We start from the raw sequence: 16681 nt of genomic DNA, 5'->3' as shown, positions 1-16681 counted from the left end.
TGGCGGGCGGGGGGAGGAGGGGAGATGGGCGCCTACGGTATTTCTCACGGGGGAGAAAAAAATGATGACGAATGTTTTCTCGCAAGAGGGGATCAGGCTGCTTCCTTCCTCACCGCGCTGTGCCAGGGACAGAGGCACCGGGCTCGGGGGGAGCGGGGGTAGTGGGGCGCCGGCTCCCGCGGGGCATTTGTTGGTGCCCGAGGGGCGGGCACGGAGCCCCCGCGGCCCCGCTCCGGCCCAGCCCGGCTGCGCGTCTGCCACGTATCGACCGGTGTTTAAGCAAGGATGTAAGTTCCTCAGGTAGAGCTAAGCCACGGGGCTGGGGGAGGTGGGGGGCAGAAAAACACCCCCGTGAAACGCAGTCGCGCACTTAGTGACCATCCAGACCCAGTGCCCACTTACCTTTGTGGGTAAAGCACCCAAGCTTTTCAAAAGCAGCGTAGGATCCAATTAATGCTTCGGAAGAAGCCGGAGACGAGCGGAAAGCTGATTTGGGGATGCTTTGAGTGACATTTAAATCCTGAGAGGAAAAAAAAAAGGAAAAAAAGAAAGAGGGAAGAAAAAACAAAACCCCGAAAAACAACAACCACCGGAGCTAAATTATTCCTCGCAAATCTGCTTTGTGCTCGTAGCTCCTTTTACACCTCCTCCTCCTCCCGCACATACCCACTCGGCCCCGCGGATCTGTGCTGCTCCGCGGAGCGGATCTGGGCGTGCACACGTCCTCGGCCGGCCCGGGCTGCGCGGGGAAGGGATTTGGAATACTTGGGGCGCCAATTAACAAAAGAAACACTCAACTCGCTGTGAGGGGGGGGCTGAATTCACAAACGCGGGGGGGAAGGGGAGGGACAAGGGTGAGGCTGTTGCACAGGGAGCAGGATGGGCTCGAGAGCTCGCTTCCTCGCTGACACTGTTCAGTCTTGCTCACGCGGGGCTGGGGAGCTCCAGAGCTCCCGGCTCTGCTCCGCCGCCGGCGGAAGTGAGCCGCCTCTTGCCGTTGGGGCCAGGAGGTGCGCGGCTCCAGCCCTGGCTCCTGGCCGCGCTCTGACCCGGGAGCAGGAGCAGCAGGAGCAGTGGGGAGGGGCTCGGGTCGGCTGCACGGGGAGAAGCGGTGGCTGCTCCTCGGGAAGGGCTGAGGAGGAGGCGTGCAGGGAGGCGGTGGGACGAAGCCTCACCTGGGGGAGCGTAGCCGGGGGGGCGCTGCCCGAGAGGCGGCAGGGCTGCTAAGATGATGAACAGCCAACCCGCAAAGCAGCCGGCAGCCCCGAAAAGCAGGCAGCCATTTAATACCGCCCGGCAGCTACCGTGTCTGGAGCGTGGAAGAGCGGGGAAGCCCCACGGCGAGCACCGCAGCATCCACCTGCCGCTGCATCCACCAGGTGCCCCCCCCGCTCACACCCCTGGCGGCGTGTCCCTCCGGCAAGGAGCCGCTCACGCCCTGCCCCGGCAGCGCGGCTAAATTGTGCTGCCCCTTCCACCCCAATGCTACCGCCTCCAAACACCCCTCTCTCCGTTGGAGACCAAGTAAGTATCTGCTTGGGGTTTGCTTCCAGGACAAAAAATACATAAGGAAAAGGCTGGGGGAATTCACCATGACATTTTCACCACCTTCTCCCATTTGTAACAATTGGAATTACACAGCAGGAGAAAATACACTTTTCCAGATGAAGCAGAATAGATTTAGTGCCTATGGCAAACCTAAAATGTCTAATTTCTGTATTCAAAAAAAAAAAAAAAAGAAAAAAAGAAACCCACCAAAACCCCCCAAACAGCTAAGTTAAAGAATGTTTAAGCATCAGTTAAAATTGAAGCCCCACTTCCCCCCCCCCCCCCCCCCCCCCATTTTGCAGCTTTCTGTTCCACAGCTGATAGCACAGAGCCACTCTCCCTGTTCACCAGTGGAGGTTTCTGTTCTCACACAGCTTGTCTGCCTCACTGACAAACCTCTTGAAATACAGCCCTGAAAGGAAGATGGTGGCTACTCTGTGCAGTGAATCATTTTACTTCAGGTCTATAATAAAGACTTTTTTCTTCTGCAGTCATATGATAAGAACAGGAGGTCTTGAGGTAAAACACTAATTCTTCAGTACGAAACTCACCTGCAAGTGCCAACACGGGACTACATCTGACACTGCTGCTTTCCGAGTCTCTGCTGTAAATTACCATTATACCACAGAAAAGTTTCCCTCACCATGATTAACCAGGTATCAACACGAACCTGAGGCTGAAGGCTAGTAGTGTTCAGCGCTGGACTGACAAGAGCTTTTGATTGACATTGCAAGATCAAATCAGAAGCAGAAAACTACTCTATTTCCATGGGAATGTTAGAATAGTACAACCAAAGAATTCAAGTGATGCCAGTACATCTAGCATTTGTTCTCAGATCTGGTGTATGCACTAATAATCAGGGAACACTTGTTCTGGGCCCGTAGTACCACTGTGCCACGTGTAGGCAAACCTACTCTCGGTCTGGCTACTTCAACAAAAAGGAATGGAACATATCTCAAAGAAATTAAATACATACGGATATCACGGTGCATTAGGTGTGGAAAATTAATGTATATCCTTGGGTTTTGGAAGTGTAAAGGCTCTACTGAGCCATGCTTTGGATGATCTGCTAACTCTATTTTTGCTATCTGTAAATGCACCGATGTCTAAATCGGTACCAGTAACCCTTCCTTGCCGTTATTCTCTGTGTTCCCGAAGAAATCTCTGTGGCACGGACATCATTACTATATATTGACATAGAGTACAAAGTCATACAGGACTGGTCCTTTTGCAAGTTGATTCATGCTTTGCTCTGCACTTTTGACAGTGCCACTTTTTCTCTGACCACAGGGTTCTGCTCTATCTCTGTCATTCCGAATTTCTCAGCACTTTCAAAATCTCCCATTTATTTTGAGCAACTTGTCAAAAAAAATTGTCCCTCTTTTTTTCTCACTTGTGTCTGTGTGTTTGATTGAAAAGGAGAGGCAATAACTGGTGTGAACACCAGCACTGGCAATTGCAGAACTGTTCACGTAACATGTTTAAGGATTGCTATCCAAGATTTTGGGTGTCTTACAATGGAGGAACTATGTGGTTCACAGCTGGATATGATACTTCTAGCTCCAAAAATATCTCAATTGGATTGCAAGTTCCATAATCTTGCAGAGAAGCCAGCAAAGATGATCGTATTTTAAATGCCAAGCGCAGGTTATGTTTATTCTTAGCTTTCAAGTTTGAGGAGTGGAAAAGAATCCCCCCTCCCCCAAAATACTCCAAATTAAAGGCCCACAATCCTTGCTGACCAGCATGTGACGCTATGCAAGAAATGGGCTATAAGCAGCATCATACTTTGTCTTGTCAATCCTTGACTGTAGCAGTGTATTCCTGTCACCACAAACAGTATCTCAGGCCATGTACTTGGAACTGCTCTAAAGTGGTTTTCAAATTGCTTGTTGTGAATGTATAGATTTATGCAAAATAAGCTTTCAGGTAGAGTAAGAATTTCAAGATAGTTTCTTGAGTGATCCAGTCACTCTGTGTCAATCAAGACAGAAGAGATACTGATTTTTGCTAGCCAAGAACAGTAATCCTCTATCACAAGTAATGTAACAATGGCAATATCTCACTCAATGTTTTCTTTTACTGCACCTGGACAGGCTGGTCTGAATACAGTTCTATCACAGTGATGCTCCCTGAGGTTTTGATCATTTGGGTAAGAAGCACTAGTACCAGAAAAACTCAGATGAGAGTTGTATCCACGTGTCAGGTAAGATTTTCTTCTCTAACTTACAGGAGAATGTTAGTAATAATTTATTTTGATACATGTCTTCTATTTCCAACACCTATAAAGCTAGAAATTGATGTGAAATAAATCAAAATATAGTCAACTCTTGCAGACATTTCCTGAGCAAAGTATACCTTATCTTGGTTTTAGTTGTCATTTTAGGTCTTCAGATCTAGTACATGACAGCCCATGCACCACACACCATTCCATTAGCAATAAATCTATCAGCATAAAGATCCCTTTGACATCACAAACAGAAAAACTATTATTCATGCAGGTGTACCCTGATTCTGATTTTCATGGGCAATGGAATTTATGTTTGCATAGTGACAATCATCTGGAATTTAGGTTCATATTGGTTTCAACTATGGTATATCTAAAAAAAAAAAAGTGGTAAAATGCAAAAGTAATAGTCTATGACTGCCAATTATACTGGTTTTGGCTCTTAAAAAATATGAAATTATCAGTACTGTACAGAACTGAGTCTGATAAGTCAATTAGGAAACAAGTACCACTTGATATGGCACGAATTCCACTTAATTGCAAGAGAAGAGCAAATGGGAGGGACAGGTAATAGTTTCTAATTGGTTTGTATCCTTATATAGGGCTTTACTTGCTAGAGCTCTTGTTTGTTCATTCTGTAACTCTCTGCATGACATCCCCACAGGGTTAAAGACACTATAGATAAGAACTTGCCATGGATCATGACCTAGCCTGTACTTCATAAGTTACAGACCTGCAATATAGCTTGGGATCAATGGATCTTAGATGTATGTTGAGGACAGTCTTTGAATGTGAAATTGAATTACAGATTAAATCAAACTGGAAGTAAAAGGTTGTACGAGACATCCACAAGTGCTTTGATTGCAGACGATTGTTAGCAACTCAGTGCGGACTGGAGTGAAATACAAAATGTCTGAATTATGATGGAATGAAATCTACAGTCCTCTTATCAAATCATGAAAGCACCACAAAGAGCCTATTTCCTTCAAAATGGTGGAATTAGTTTAACAGCTATATAGATAACAATTTTTGAATTCCTCAATTTTAGCTACATTAGCACAATGATAGCTGGGAAATAGCTACAGTATATGCATACTTTGATAAGAAAGCTGAGCAGGGCAGGGCATGAGGAGTGATTGCATAGGGTAGGGATAGTAAAACACTTAAAAGACAGCACAAAACGTACACCAAGATTATATCACTCTGCATCTAAATCTCCTCCATGCTGTTTGTGTAAAATTCAGCCCTGAAAGCAGATTGCAGAAAACTGTTATTAAATTAATGGAGTGGCATTTGTCTGCATCAATTGATTGCAGGATTTGGATCTTTCTTTCTAAGCTCTCTTGAACAGAGAGTTGGTTTCCTGAATTTTCAGTAATACATTCCCGAATACTGCTATAAACAATATGTGAGGGTTCTAAAACTGTTAGGTTGGAAGCTTTTGCTGAAAAATGAAAATAGTTTTATTTTTAAAGCCATTTAGCTTCAAACATCAGTCTTGGGTCTGGTATAACTGTATGCAGGTTTTAAGACTAAAATTGAAATCTACGTAGTTTTAGCTGGATTTTGCTTACCTGGAAGGACCTCATTGCTTCAGAAAACCCCTCCTCATATTAACCACCAACTTGAGGGGACAACCAGAGGGGAAATGAGAAATAGGAACAGAAACAGGAAAATTAAATAAGTAAATTAAAAGGGCATATGAACAAGCAGGGAAGGAGGAAAGAAGGAAGACTAGTGCAGGCAAGTGTTATGCTACGGTACATGAGGTTTGAAGAGAAAGGAGCTGTTTATTTAGTAGGGACTAAAATAAATAAATAAATATATAAATAACTACTGCTCCTTTAAACTAACATGTGAAATATGAAACAGTCCTATCTCAGAAATCAAAGACAGTTCCTACATCAGTTCTTTATTCTGTAGACAAAGGGAGATTATTGAAAGGTAATTGTTGTGTGATAGCAACTATGAAAAGTGTTTTGATCCAGATAAAATATTTTGAGACTTAAAATTTATTTTTCCTGTAGATCAGGATACTTCACAGGGTATTTTTAATCTAACACCATTTGTAGCTGTAAAATATCTTTTCACATGAAAACTATCTTAATAAAAGTAAAGAAAAGCCAAAGAAACCAACTGTGACAAGTGTGTAACAGCCAAAGTATTATCAGTGGATTCTATTATAATAATGTGAAGTATTTTACATGTTTAAGAGATACCACAGAGGTCCCTTCCAACCCGAACAATTCTGTAGTGCTGTGGAATGTCCCACAGTGCTGCAGTAAGCATAAGTGTTTAGTAACACATTTTACCCCCAACTGATGCTTTCTAACCTTGTGCATACCGGCCGAAAAGTTTCATTGAATCAATGCTTGCATTACATGTGATCTGCCCCTATTTACAGATGCTGGAAGGTAGAAATTTCACAGGCAAGTTTCTGCTCAGCAGCAATTACTAAATCTGAATGGAACAGTTTTGCCAGCTTGACTGTTTTTACAGAGCTGCATTACCTTCTACAGAAGGGGTATTATTATTCAAAGGCTATGCGTGGAAATGGACTTGAAGGCCAGTGAAGATGGCAAGGCTTTTGTTCAACAAATGCAAAAACACTGATTCTGCTCATTATAGAGATCACTTGAAGAAGCAACTTCCACTTTATGGGTATTTATTCATCAAAATACATCTGAAGCAGAGCAAAATAGGTAAGACCAATGAGTAAATGAACCGCAAAAGTGGAATTTGAAAACAAAAGATAGCATTAACTTCATATGGAGTACACTGTTGCACACCAGTCCTAGAGGAAATTACAATAATCCTGAGAAAGCAATTCAGAATGCCAGTAAAGGGAAACAAACAAACAAACCAAACCACGCAAACCAACGATAAAACTGTGGAATAATCCCTCTCAAAAAGCTATATACAGAACAGAACTTAGTAATAACTGTCAGTATTTATCACTTCACATCTAAAGACCTCTCTAAAATACCTCAACATTTCTGTAGATAGTTATCTTTCATTCTCTCCTCCCACCCTGTTTTGTGATCATACTCTCCGATTTACAAACAGCTATGGTCTAGAAGATTTCATTTATGCAAATAAGTAAGTTTCTACAATATTGTTACACCAATTTCACAGGTGAGGTAGCCAGAGTACACACTGGCTAAGCACTCAAGCCAGTTCCTACTGCAATTAATGGCAAAATCCACATACAGTTGAGGAACAGCAGCATCAAGGCCCATTGTACAAAGCACTAAATGGTGGAAAACTGGAACAGTGCCTAAGAGTCACGATTATCCAGTAACTTCTTACCAGTATGGTCTGTACCACATTGCCAGGGAAATCTACAAAAAACAAACAAAAAAAAAAACAAAAAAAAAACCCCACAACTTTGTAGTTTTTATGTAATGAAGCACAAGATGGAAATTCAAACACCCCCAGGTTCTTGTATTTTTTGAAGCTAGCGCTTCCAAAATACAGGATGCATCTTAATTTAAGAGAGGTCTAAGTTTGTTATGGGCACGCTTAGTCCTCAAGCAGTGGTAGGGGGAACTCATAGAGGGTCTGAAGTGATAGTAAATTGCCATTCTGAATTTGGTTTGGGTGACCTCTTCCTAATGCTTAGGGACATATCGTGTCCATCTCTCATATGCCAACATAAGGTCACTTTAGCAACTAGTATTCTTGATCACTCTTCCAGACATGGGCAGTTGAATGGGATCTTACATAGCAGTAAAACCGTCTTCAGAGCTGCCTTGAAGAATTGTGAAGTAACCAGTCAGACCAAGAGTCTGTCACTGGAAACAGGACAGCAGCTCTGGGTAGTAGTACTAATCATGGTATTAGCCTTGTAAATTTATTCTCACAGGAGAAAAAAGCATCTAAGTGATACCCAGATTTGATGTTACACAGTAGACTCTGCATTTTATGTCTTACAATGGCGATTTTGGACATCGCATGCCAGTGTAAATCAGGAGTAACTACAAATCTTACATAATTACAAAAAAAATTCCCCAAAAGTAGAGTTTAGAGTAAGACCTTCTCTGTACATTAAAATAATTATGCATCTTTATTTATACATTTAGCTTTACTTATTTACAGCTGTTTAACTCACTATATTAAGTATGCTTTATATAAGTTCTCCAAACAAGACCAATAATCCTAACTCTATATATGAATAACTTGTATGTCCAACATGCCTCAGAGTTCAAGTTCAAAAAGAGCTGGACTTTCTTTCAAATATCTTTTAATTTCTTCAGTCACGCTTAATAAATATAGATAATTGTCATGGTTTAAACAAAGCCATAAATCACACAGTCGCTCTCTCACTCCCCACCCCCCCCCCCCCCCCTTTTGCCCTCCCCCTGCTCCCAGAGGGATGGAAAGGAGAATCAAAAGAATGCAACTCCCACAGGTTGAGATAAGAACAGTTTAGTAACTGAGGTATAACACAGATCACTACTGCTACCACCAATGATAATAATGATAAAGGAAATAAGAAGGGAAGAGAATACAACACCTCAGCACCTGCCAACCAATAGCTCTCCCCACCCCACCCGACCAAACACCGACCTATACCTAGTCCAACCCCGCAGTCCTCGCCCTTCTGGATAACTCTTGTTACCTCCTGGCCATGACATGCTGTGGTATGGAATACCTCTTTGGTCAGTTTGGGTCAGGTGTCCTGTCTCTGCTTCCTCCTGGCTTCCCCTCCTCCCTGGCAGAGCATGAGGCTCACAAAGTCCTTGGTCACACTAAAATATCGTTATCAGCTCTGTTCCCAGGCCAAAAGTTAAAACACAGCACTGCACCAGCTACTAAGAAGGAGAAAAATGACTGCTACTACTGAACCCAGGACAATAATTCACATCACCATAAGGCATCAAGGGTCATTTGAATGCGTCAAGAAATTAAGAATTAAGCATTTCTCTAGTTTCTTGGAGTTTAAGCCCAATATAATTTTTTCCTGGTTTGACCAGCCTCTTCCCACCTTTGTCCCTATTATGACATTTTACACTAAATAAAGGATGCGGGTGACACTATCACAACTTCCTATTGAGGCTACAGGTAAGGGTTCTTCTCTTTATGGCAAAGCTGACGGGTGTTGCTGTCATTCACTTGCAAGTTTTTTTCTGAACCTATCAGTTTTGTGGTGCTGCTGCAGGATTCATAGCCCCAAGGGGAAACATGCCATTTGCACAGGAGATTTGTCCATTACTGCCACATATAATTCTGCATGAATGACCTTTTATCTTCAGGTTATTACAATAATAAAGTTCATTATGATTCTAATTTATACTGCCTCTAAAATCAAAGTGATTTTTTTCACCATTCGTTCATTTCAGGCATTGTTTTGAGGGGAAAAAAAAAATGCAAACAAATCTCATCAGCTACCTTCTACTTCATTCTTCTATTTCAACACCTTCTAGCATTCTCATAATAAATTTATTTGCAATGATAAACTTAGCTCTTGCAAGGAACACAAGCTCTCCAGTGTCATTGCTTTGATTATCCTCATTAGTAACCCTGCCTTTCTTGTAAGAAAATTATTTTAAATCCTCACTCCTACAGCCTATACCAGAACAGAAAAATGGTGAATAGTATAACAAATCCATTTGAAATAAAAGCATAAGTACAATAAATGCCAAAATCTGCAAATTTGGGAAGATTTAAGATAAGCTTCACAGGGTTTGGGAGAAAGTTTGAACTTCTGAAACATGACAAGATAAATCTTTTCAGCCAGTAACAAAAGACACAAACACATAAACCTGTCTACCAAGAAAATCAGGGTCTGTGTAAACATTTGGGAATATGTACTGTGGTTACATTGTACATACATAGTTGGATGTGTATCCTGAAGAGAAAATTGCAAATTACAAGTCAAAAGATTGTTTATTAATGTTACATATGGCTCTTTGCATTGCCCTGATGATCATGACTGTTGATGACTGTATATCAATTTGTTGTCTTTTCACACCACATTGATACTAAACCGTGTATTCAATGTGATGTGAAAAGTGTGTCATGTCTGCCCTCCTCACCCCAACACTACTGTCTTTTTTTTCCCCTCCACTAGATGGGCACTGGGATGGTACATGAAACTTCTGGTTCTGTGCACCTGAGGGAAAACTCTCATTCTAAGATCACGGAGTCATAGCACAGTTTGGGTCGGAAGGGACCTTCAAAGTTCATCTAATCCAGCTCCCTGTAATGAGTAGGGACATCTTGAACCAGATTAAGTTGCCCAGATGGTCTTTCTTGGACCAATTTACAGAGATTTTTAAACACACTATGTTGTATATGTAGGTCATACATCAGAATCTAGGTAGGTCCACACTACAGCATGATCAAGGGTGTAGAATACTCTCACAGTTGAGAGTGTGTGCTGGCCTTCAGAGAGATTAGGACAATCTGTACTAAAGTCTGTTAGGACAATTATCATACCAGATATAAATGAGTTGGTTGTCACATCACAATGTAAATCAGAAAGACAGTTTTGAAAGTAATAAACAGTTGCATCTTGGAACAACTCATTCTGAAGGATACAAGAGAATAGGCTATTCTTGACTTTGCCTTAAGTAACTTTCTGAAATAATTCCTGTAAATAAATATGATTGAACTGCTAAAGAAAAAAAGCATAATATAATTCAATTTGACGTGTTTCGTGAGATCAAACCAAGTGGTAGTTTGCAACACTGAAATTCAGGAGCCAAATTCTTTTTAAATGAGTAGGCTACGGCAGTTTGAAAGACAACGAAGTAAAAAGAATAGAAAAATAAAATCCATAGGCAGCAGCCTGGACACCATCCTGTTAGACAATTAGGGCAGAGAGCTGAAGATTTATATACCAAAGCAATAAAAATTAAGTGAACAGGGCAGGTACTGAAGTTATTTAAATTTGTAAGCCTTCACTTTTTCTGAATGGAATTCAAATTATGGCAGCAAGTAAGATTCCAAACAGTGGCTGGCCAGGGGGTTGTAATTCCAATATGATTTCCAAAAATAGGAGCAAAATATGGTTAAACCCCAAACTTCGGAAGCCTAACAGAATCCATGTGGGACATCAGAATCCCCAGAGATCTTGCACTGAGACAATCTTTTTTACTTGGTTCTTTAGAAATAGTGACTATGAGATACCTGTATCTAGAAGTAGAAAGCAGCTTTTGAGACATTCCCAAAGATAGTGATATCAAAAAGTGTAAGAGCAGTGGATGAAGGAAGAGGAGGAATAAAACTGTTATAAGAATTAGATTACTTGATCCAAGAGTTTTGAAAGAACTGACAAGTGTGGTAGCACGCACTTTTCAGACTATCCATGAAGCTATGAAACTCAGAGTTGATACCCTCATGATGTGAATGCACCAAACCAGGTTTTGTAAGAATTTTATTTCCCTAACTTCTCAGAGTTCTTTGGAAAACTGGTAGAAAATATCCATATAACTCCTCAGAGTAAGAATGTTCTTTCAGGTTAAGTGTGAACTGAGACGTAGTTTTATTATATGGATTCTAATTAAGGACTCTTAGGTATGATAACATTGTACTAAAATCTTATACTATGTTTAGTAAGATGAATATGCATATATATAATATGTATACATATGTATAATATATATAATATGTATATAATAACACATATTACCAGTTCAAACTATCTCCATCTGTCAGAAGAAGCACCTGTGAAAGACTTTCTCAGGAATGAATAGTCAAAAGTAGAAAGGGGAACACCTATTGCACTTTTTCCTGCTATGAAATCTGGAATGCAAGTCATATGCAATCATAGGATAAAACTTTCAAATTAGTTACATCATGTGGTTTCACACCTTCCTTTTAGATTCTGCTGTTGACTATTAAGGTCGATAGACTACTATTATAAGTTCAAAATAGAATACATACAATAAAACCATTGCTTTGGGTCATTCATGTCTAGATGCAGTATACAGAGTGCTCATACTGCTTTTAGTTCCTGCTAGTTTTGGAGTCAGTCCATGGCTTACTTTCCTCATGATGTATAATTCAGGACAGATTTCCACTGAATAATAGACAAACTGAAATGTTTAGTGGGCTACAAAAAGGTTTGTTACACCTACCCCATCAAAGCCCTATTTAATCCTTCAGGAAAGACTGTAGTGCATTGCCTCTGAACTTGTACCTTTCAAAAAGCACATCTACACTAGCACATCTTTGAGGGGGCTTCCTGTGGAACTATATTTAGCCTAGGCATCAGGAGCTCAGCTATAGCAGCATGAAACTCAGCATGCACTAATTAGTCAGGCTTCTCAGAAAGCACTTGCAGGCCACACCGAGCTCTGTGATGCTGCAGCTTATTGCTGGTATTGAAAATACATACTAGCCTAAAAAGTTAGCTTAGTCTTCTTGTAACTGCAGTATAGGAGACTCTGCAAAAAGATGCATTTTGCCCTTGATTGCAGACGTCAATGTGTTTGAAAACAAGACATCAGGCAGTTGAGGATGAATACAGGGTATACACATATACTATGTTACATTACGTCTTCATTATATCTATATGCATATATAGAAAACATATTCTGTACACTCCTGGTTTTGCTTCAGCTCAAAGTTGTATGTTATGCACAAACCATGCATGTAACAAAATGAGTTACACACAAACCATGAGTAACAAAAGGATGCTATTTAATTCTCTTAGAGGACACCAGCAGTTATATACTGATTGTTCTAGGGCGTTATTTTTGTAAACAAGAAAAAAATCTAAATGAGCATAGCAAAAATATTTCATCATTAGGAAATGGTCCGTTTTATTCAATTAATACATATTCAAGAGAGCCTTATATGAATGTGCTCTACTCAGTGAAGTACTGCAGGAAGATAGGAAGAGATCTCCCAGGGTGCAGCACACCCTGCTTTCTCAACCATATGCCTTCTAAATATGTTCCTCTGTGTCACTAAACTGACATGACAACTTGCCGATTCTTGGCAAACTGATTCTGATACATTAAAAACCTGTAATTACTAAAGAATAGGCCTTGCTCATTAAAAAAAAACCAAAAAGCAACACACAAAGAAAACACACAAAAAAAACCAACAAGAAATCAAAACCAAACAAAAAAAAAACCCAGAAGGAACCAGTGAATTCTGGAAACAGATACGTACTTTCAAAATTGTGGTACTGTCTTTTACTTTCTGGAGTAATTCCATCCAATGTCCCATTCTTTTCCAAGCTATGGCCCTAACAATGTGTCAAAACCAAAGCCTAAAGACCTCAAGAGAAGCTCCATGATGCATGAAGTATATTAACAGTATTTATTTGGATGAGGTACTACATACAGGTAAGAGTTATAAATCTAAAGGCATGACATAGATTCAGGGAAATCATAAACTGTTTTGAAGTTAACCTAAATGTGGATTGAAAAATAGTGAATTTTGCCCTTTTGTTATGTATAAGGCTGTATAAAGAAGCCTGAAGAGTTCAAGTAATTAATAAATTACTAGTAAGTCACAAATTTTAAATAATATACTAAAATTGACATTTACATTTTAAATCTTCAATGCTGTCCTATAAAGTCGTGCAACAAATTGAGTAGGAAGCTTTTTTCCTAAAAAGAGATTTTTAGGGCTCTCCAAATAGCCACAGAATAAGGAAATGTTAATTATGAGGAGATGGGAGGTAGAGAATATGGGAAGAAGAAATATTATTTATATAAAAGTATATTAACATATTTTAAGGGGTATGTGAATGTTATTAAAAATAAAGATGAACTGAGTCGAAGGAAGGTTATAAAGGTAGAAATAAATTATGTCTACAGGTGATAACCAAGATTAGAAATTCAAGAGTTGAAACATTAGCAATTACTGTTAGAAACTGTTTGATAACTGAAGAGGTATCAGCTGATTGGAAACAGGTGATTTGTTTCAGTACTTTGAACAGCTTTCTTAAAATTTAAAATAGACACACATCTGCAAGTTCTGCATATCTTTAGTGTGAGCTTTAGAAGCACAAGTTTGTGTGTTGCCTATCTGCTTCCTAGACTTAAAATCCTTTAAAGACTTAAAGGAACCTGAGTTTCTAACTACACAGCCCCTGGATCTTCTAAGAACTGCTTGGATTTGAGAAAAAAATGTTCTAGTGCTTAATATTGCTGTGTTCAGTGATGGGTCCCAAAATACCTTGTTCTGTTTTATCTGAACTTTTGCAGTCAGTGACATCCCAATTACTAACTGTCCTGAGATGTGCTTGTAAAACCAGTTCTATGAATTAGCAAGTTTCATTGAGTCCAATGGGCAGAGATAATAAAGGGAAAAATAAAGAAAAAGAAGCGTGCACTTGGAAATGGACACACTCACGTGACAGCATATTGTGTGATATAATAAATCTTTTTTAATATGAAATACCTCATTTTTAATACAGAACCTTTTTACAACTGGCTGTTTCAAAACACAAGCAGAAAGGTCCATCTACAAATAGGATAGATAGATAAATCAGGGAACTAGTGAATATTCACTGGATAGATACAATTTGTTTTCACTGTGCTCAACAGGAGCCATTAAAACCTATCACATACAATGTAGAAAAGATAGGATCTGTGCTAAGAAGATTTTAACATTTAAAAGCCTCAGTATAAATCTTTTTGCAAAGTAAAGGAAAAGTTAAGGCATTGCATGTTATGGTAAAGGGACTCTAAGGAAAATTTCAGCTTAAACTTGTCAGTGATGCCTGCCATAATATCATAGCTCTTAGAAATCCAACCATGTTATAAATCACAGATAAATGGAGCTGTCTCATTGTATATTCATAACACCTCACAAAATATGCAACGCATTTTATCTTGACTTAAATTCTAAACAAACAAGGCTTTTGTTGTTCTAAAATAATGTATAATAACAAAGTGTGCAGTGACCACTGATAGCATCAACTATACAGTGTGATGCTGGGGAGCTGTTTGAGTTTTTTCCTTCCTCACCTTTAATCAGTGTCTTTCTGTTCTTCAGAACAGTATGCACTTGGACATTTGATTCTGAGGCTTTCATTGTACTTATACAGGTAATTCTGCTGAATATTATACTCCCTTCAGTAAGCCTCCACCTATACCTAGGGTCTTAAGACACATCACTTACCATTTTTGCCACAAATATTCACTGATATACTGAGATCACATTTGTATGTTATCAGCATTGTGGTATAACTTAGAATCACAGAATAGTTAAGGTTGGAAAGGACCTTAAGATCATCCAGTTCCAACCCCCCTGCCATGGGCAGGACACCTCACACTAAACCATGTCACCCAAGGCTCTGTCCAACCTGGCCTTGAACAGCACCAGGGATGGAGCATTCACAATGTCCTTGGGCAACCCATTCCAGTGCCTCACCACCCTCACAGTAAAGAATTTCCTCTTTATATCCAATCTAAACTTCCCCTGCTCAAGTTTTAACCTGTTACCCCTTGTTCTACCACTACAGTCCCTAATGAAGAGTCCCTCCCCAGCATCCCTATAGGTCCCCTTCAGATACTGGAAGGCTGCTATGAGGTCTCCACGCAGCCTTCTCTTCTCCAGGCTGAACTGCCCCAACTTTCTCAGCCTGTCCCCATACAGGAGGTGCTCCAGCCCCCTGATCATCCTTGTGTCCCTCCTCTGGACTTGTTCCAACAGTTCCATGTCGTTTGTATGTTAAGGACACCAGAACTACACACAATACTCCAAGTGAAGTCTCACGAGAGCAGAGAAGAGGAACAGGATCACCTCCTTAAACTTGCTTTCTTTGTGATCAGTGGGTCTCTGGCCTTAAGACTGGTACTTTCTTCAGTACTAAAAATTTCCTAAGTAAGAAAAATCTTATTTAAACTTTTAAAGAAAGTTATCACTGTTAACAATGGACAATAATTTAAAAGAGTTCCCATTATACTGTTCAAAGATATTGGTATTTAAAGATATTTTTAGGTTAAAAATTTGTTTTATTATATGCAAGCTACTTGCACACTCCAAGTTACATTCCAGCTAGTCCATGACACCAACAGTTTGCATCTAATCTTTTCTTCCTCAAAATTTTGCTCATTTTTATGTATGCAGATCTCTTTTTGGCTATTCACATTTAAAGATCCTTTTGAGACCATTTTGAAAATGCAGCCACTAATGAGAAGGATGATTAAGAGGCCTAGTAGTTTGCTATTAGCATATGGAAAAAAGAAACAGTTTCCATCTGCATACCTATTTTTATCTCTCTCTTTCTTCTCCTGCCCTTAAAGTAGAACTATAACATTAGGTAATCTGCCTTGTTAGGGCAATGGAAAAGCAATCTGAAGTGGGAAGCCTCTAATGATTTCTAAGTGAGCCCAGCCAGAGAAGTAATGGGTCATCTGTCCATTATCATCTTTGTGCTCCAGTCTGTTGCAGAATGAACGTTATAGTTGCATCAACTGACACCTTTGAATTCAAATTAGGGTGTTTTCTTATCAGTTTCTATGAGGATATTTCAACACTTAAGGTTAAGAAAGATGGATAGAAAGATGTCATATATCAACAACAAGTATATTAACTGATAAGAGTTATATGTTAAGAATCTCTTCCAAGTTTGTATGTGTAACTTTGGCTTTGATCCTATCACAAATAAAATGTGTGACAATTACTTGTTAATATTCAATGCAGTACATCAGGCTTAATCTCCAGCATCCAAGGTTAAATCTACTGACAGTTTTTTTTATTAAGCACAAGAAAAAAAAAAAGAAAACAAATCTGTCTTCCATTGGGACTATGTACATATTTTTAATGACAAAGACTATTAAGTGCTTTGGAGAATGAACAGATTTCAAGAGTAGTGATGAACTGAAATTTCAAATAGGATTGACATTGGGTTCAACTTGAAGACATTCATTATTCTTCAACACAGTAGCAAAAGTACAACTATTTCCACATTGAAACAACAGGCATCCCACAAAA

At 39.7% G+C, this 16681-nt stretch overlaps 1 protein-coding gene across 3 annotated transcripts in view; it reads right to left on the bottom strand.

Moving 5' to 3' along the window:
* Nucleotides 1-1374, bottom strand: part of GABRB2 (gamma-aminobutyric acid type A receptor subunit beta2) — a 154065-nt gene extending 152691 nt beyond the window's left edge. The window contains exons 1-3 of one of the 3 annotated variants that reach the window (XM_061456579.1): nt 1176-1374; nt 667-764; nt 403-520 (exon numbers count right to left, since the gene is read on the bottom strand). The gene's annotated coding sequence lies outside the window, so the exon portion shown is untranslated. Of the gene's footprint in view, nt 1-402; nt 521-666; nt 791-1175 lie in introns of those variants that run through there. The other 2 variants (XM_061456580.1, XM_061456582.1) reach the window with 2 other exon arrangements.
* Between the last annotated feature and the right edge of the window lie 15307 nt (nt 1375-16681).

The sequence above is a fragment of the Pezoporus flaviventris genome, unplaced genomic scaffold (assembly GCF_033815535.1).
Source record: "Pezoporus flaviventris isolate CSIRO_AGI_PZ_B2104156 unplaced genomic scaffold, CSIRO_AGI_Pfla_v1 ptg000023l, whole genome shotgun sequence".
Taxonomy (NCBI): Eukaryota; Metazoa; Chordata; class Aves; order Psittaciformes; family Psittacidae; genus Pezoporus; species Pezoporus flaviventris.
This window is presented reverse-complemented; position numbering and strand designations above follow the sequence as displayed.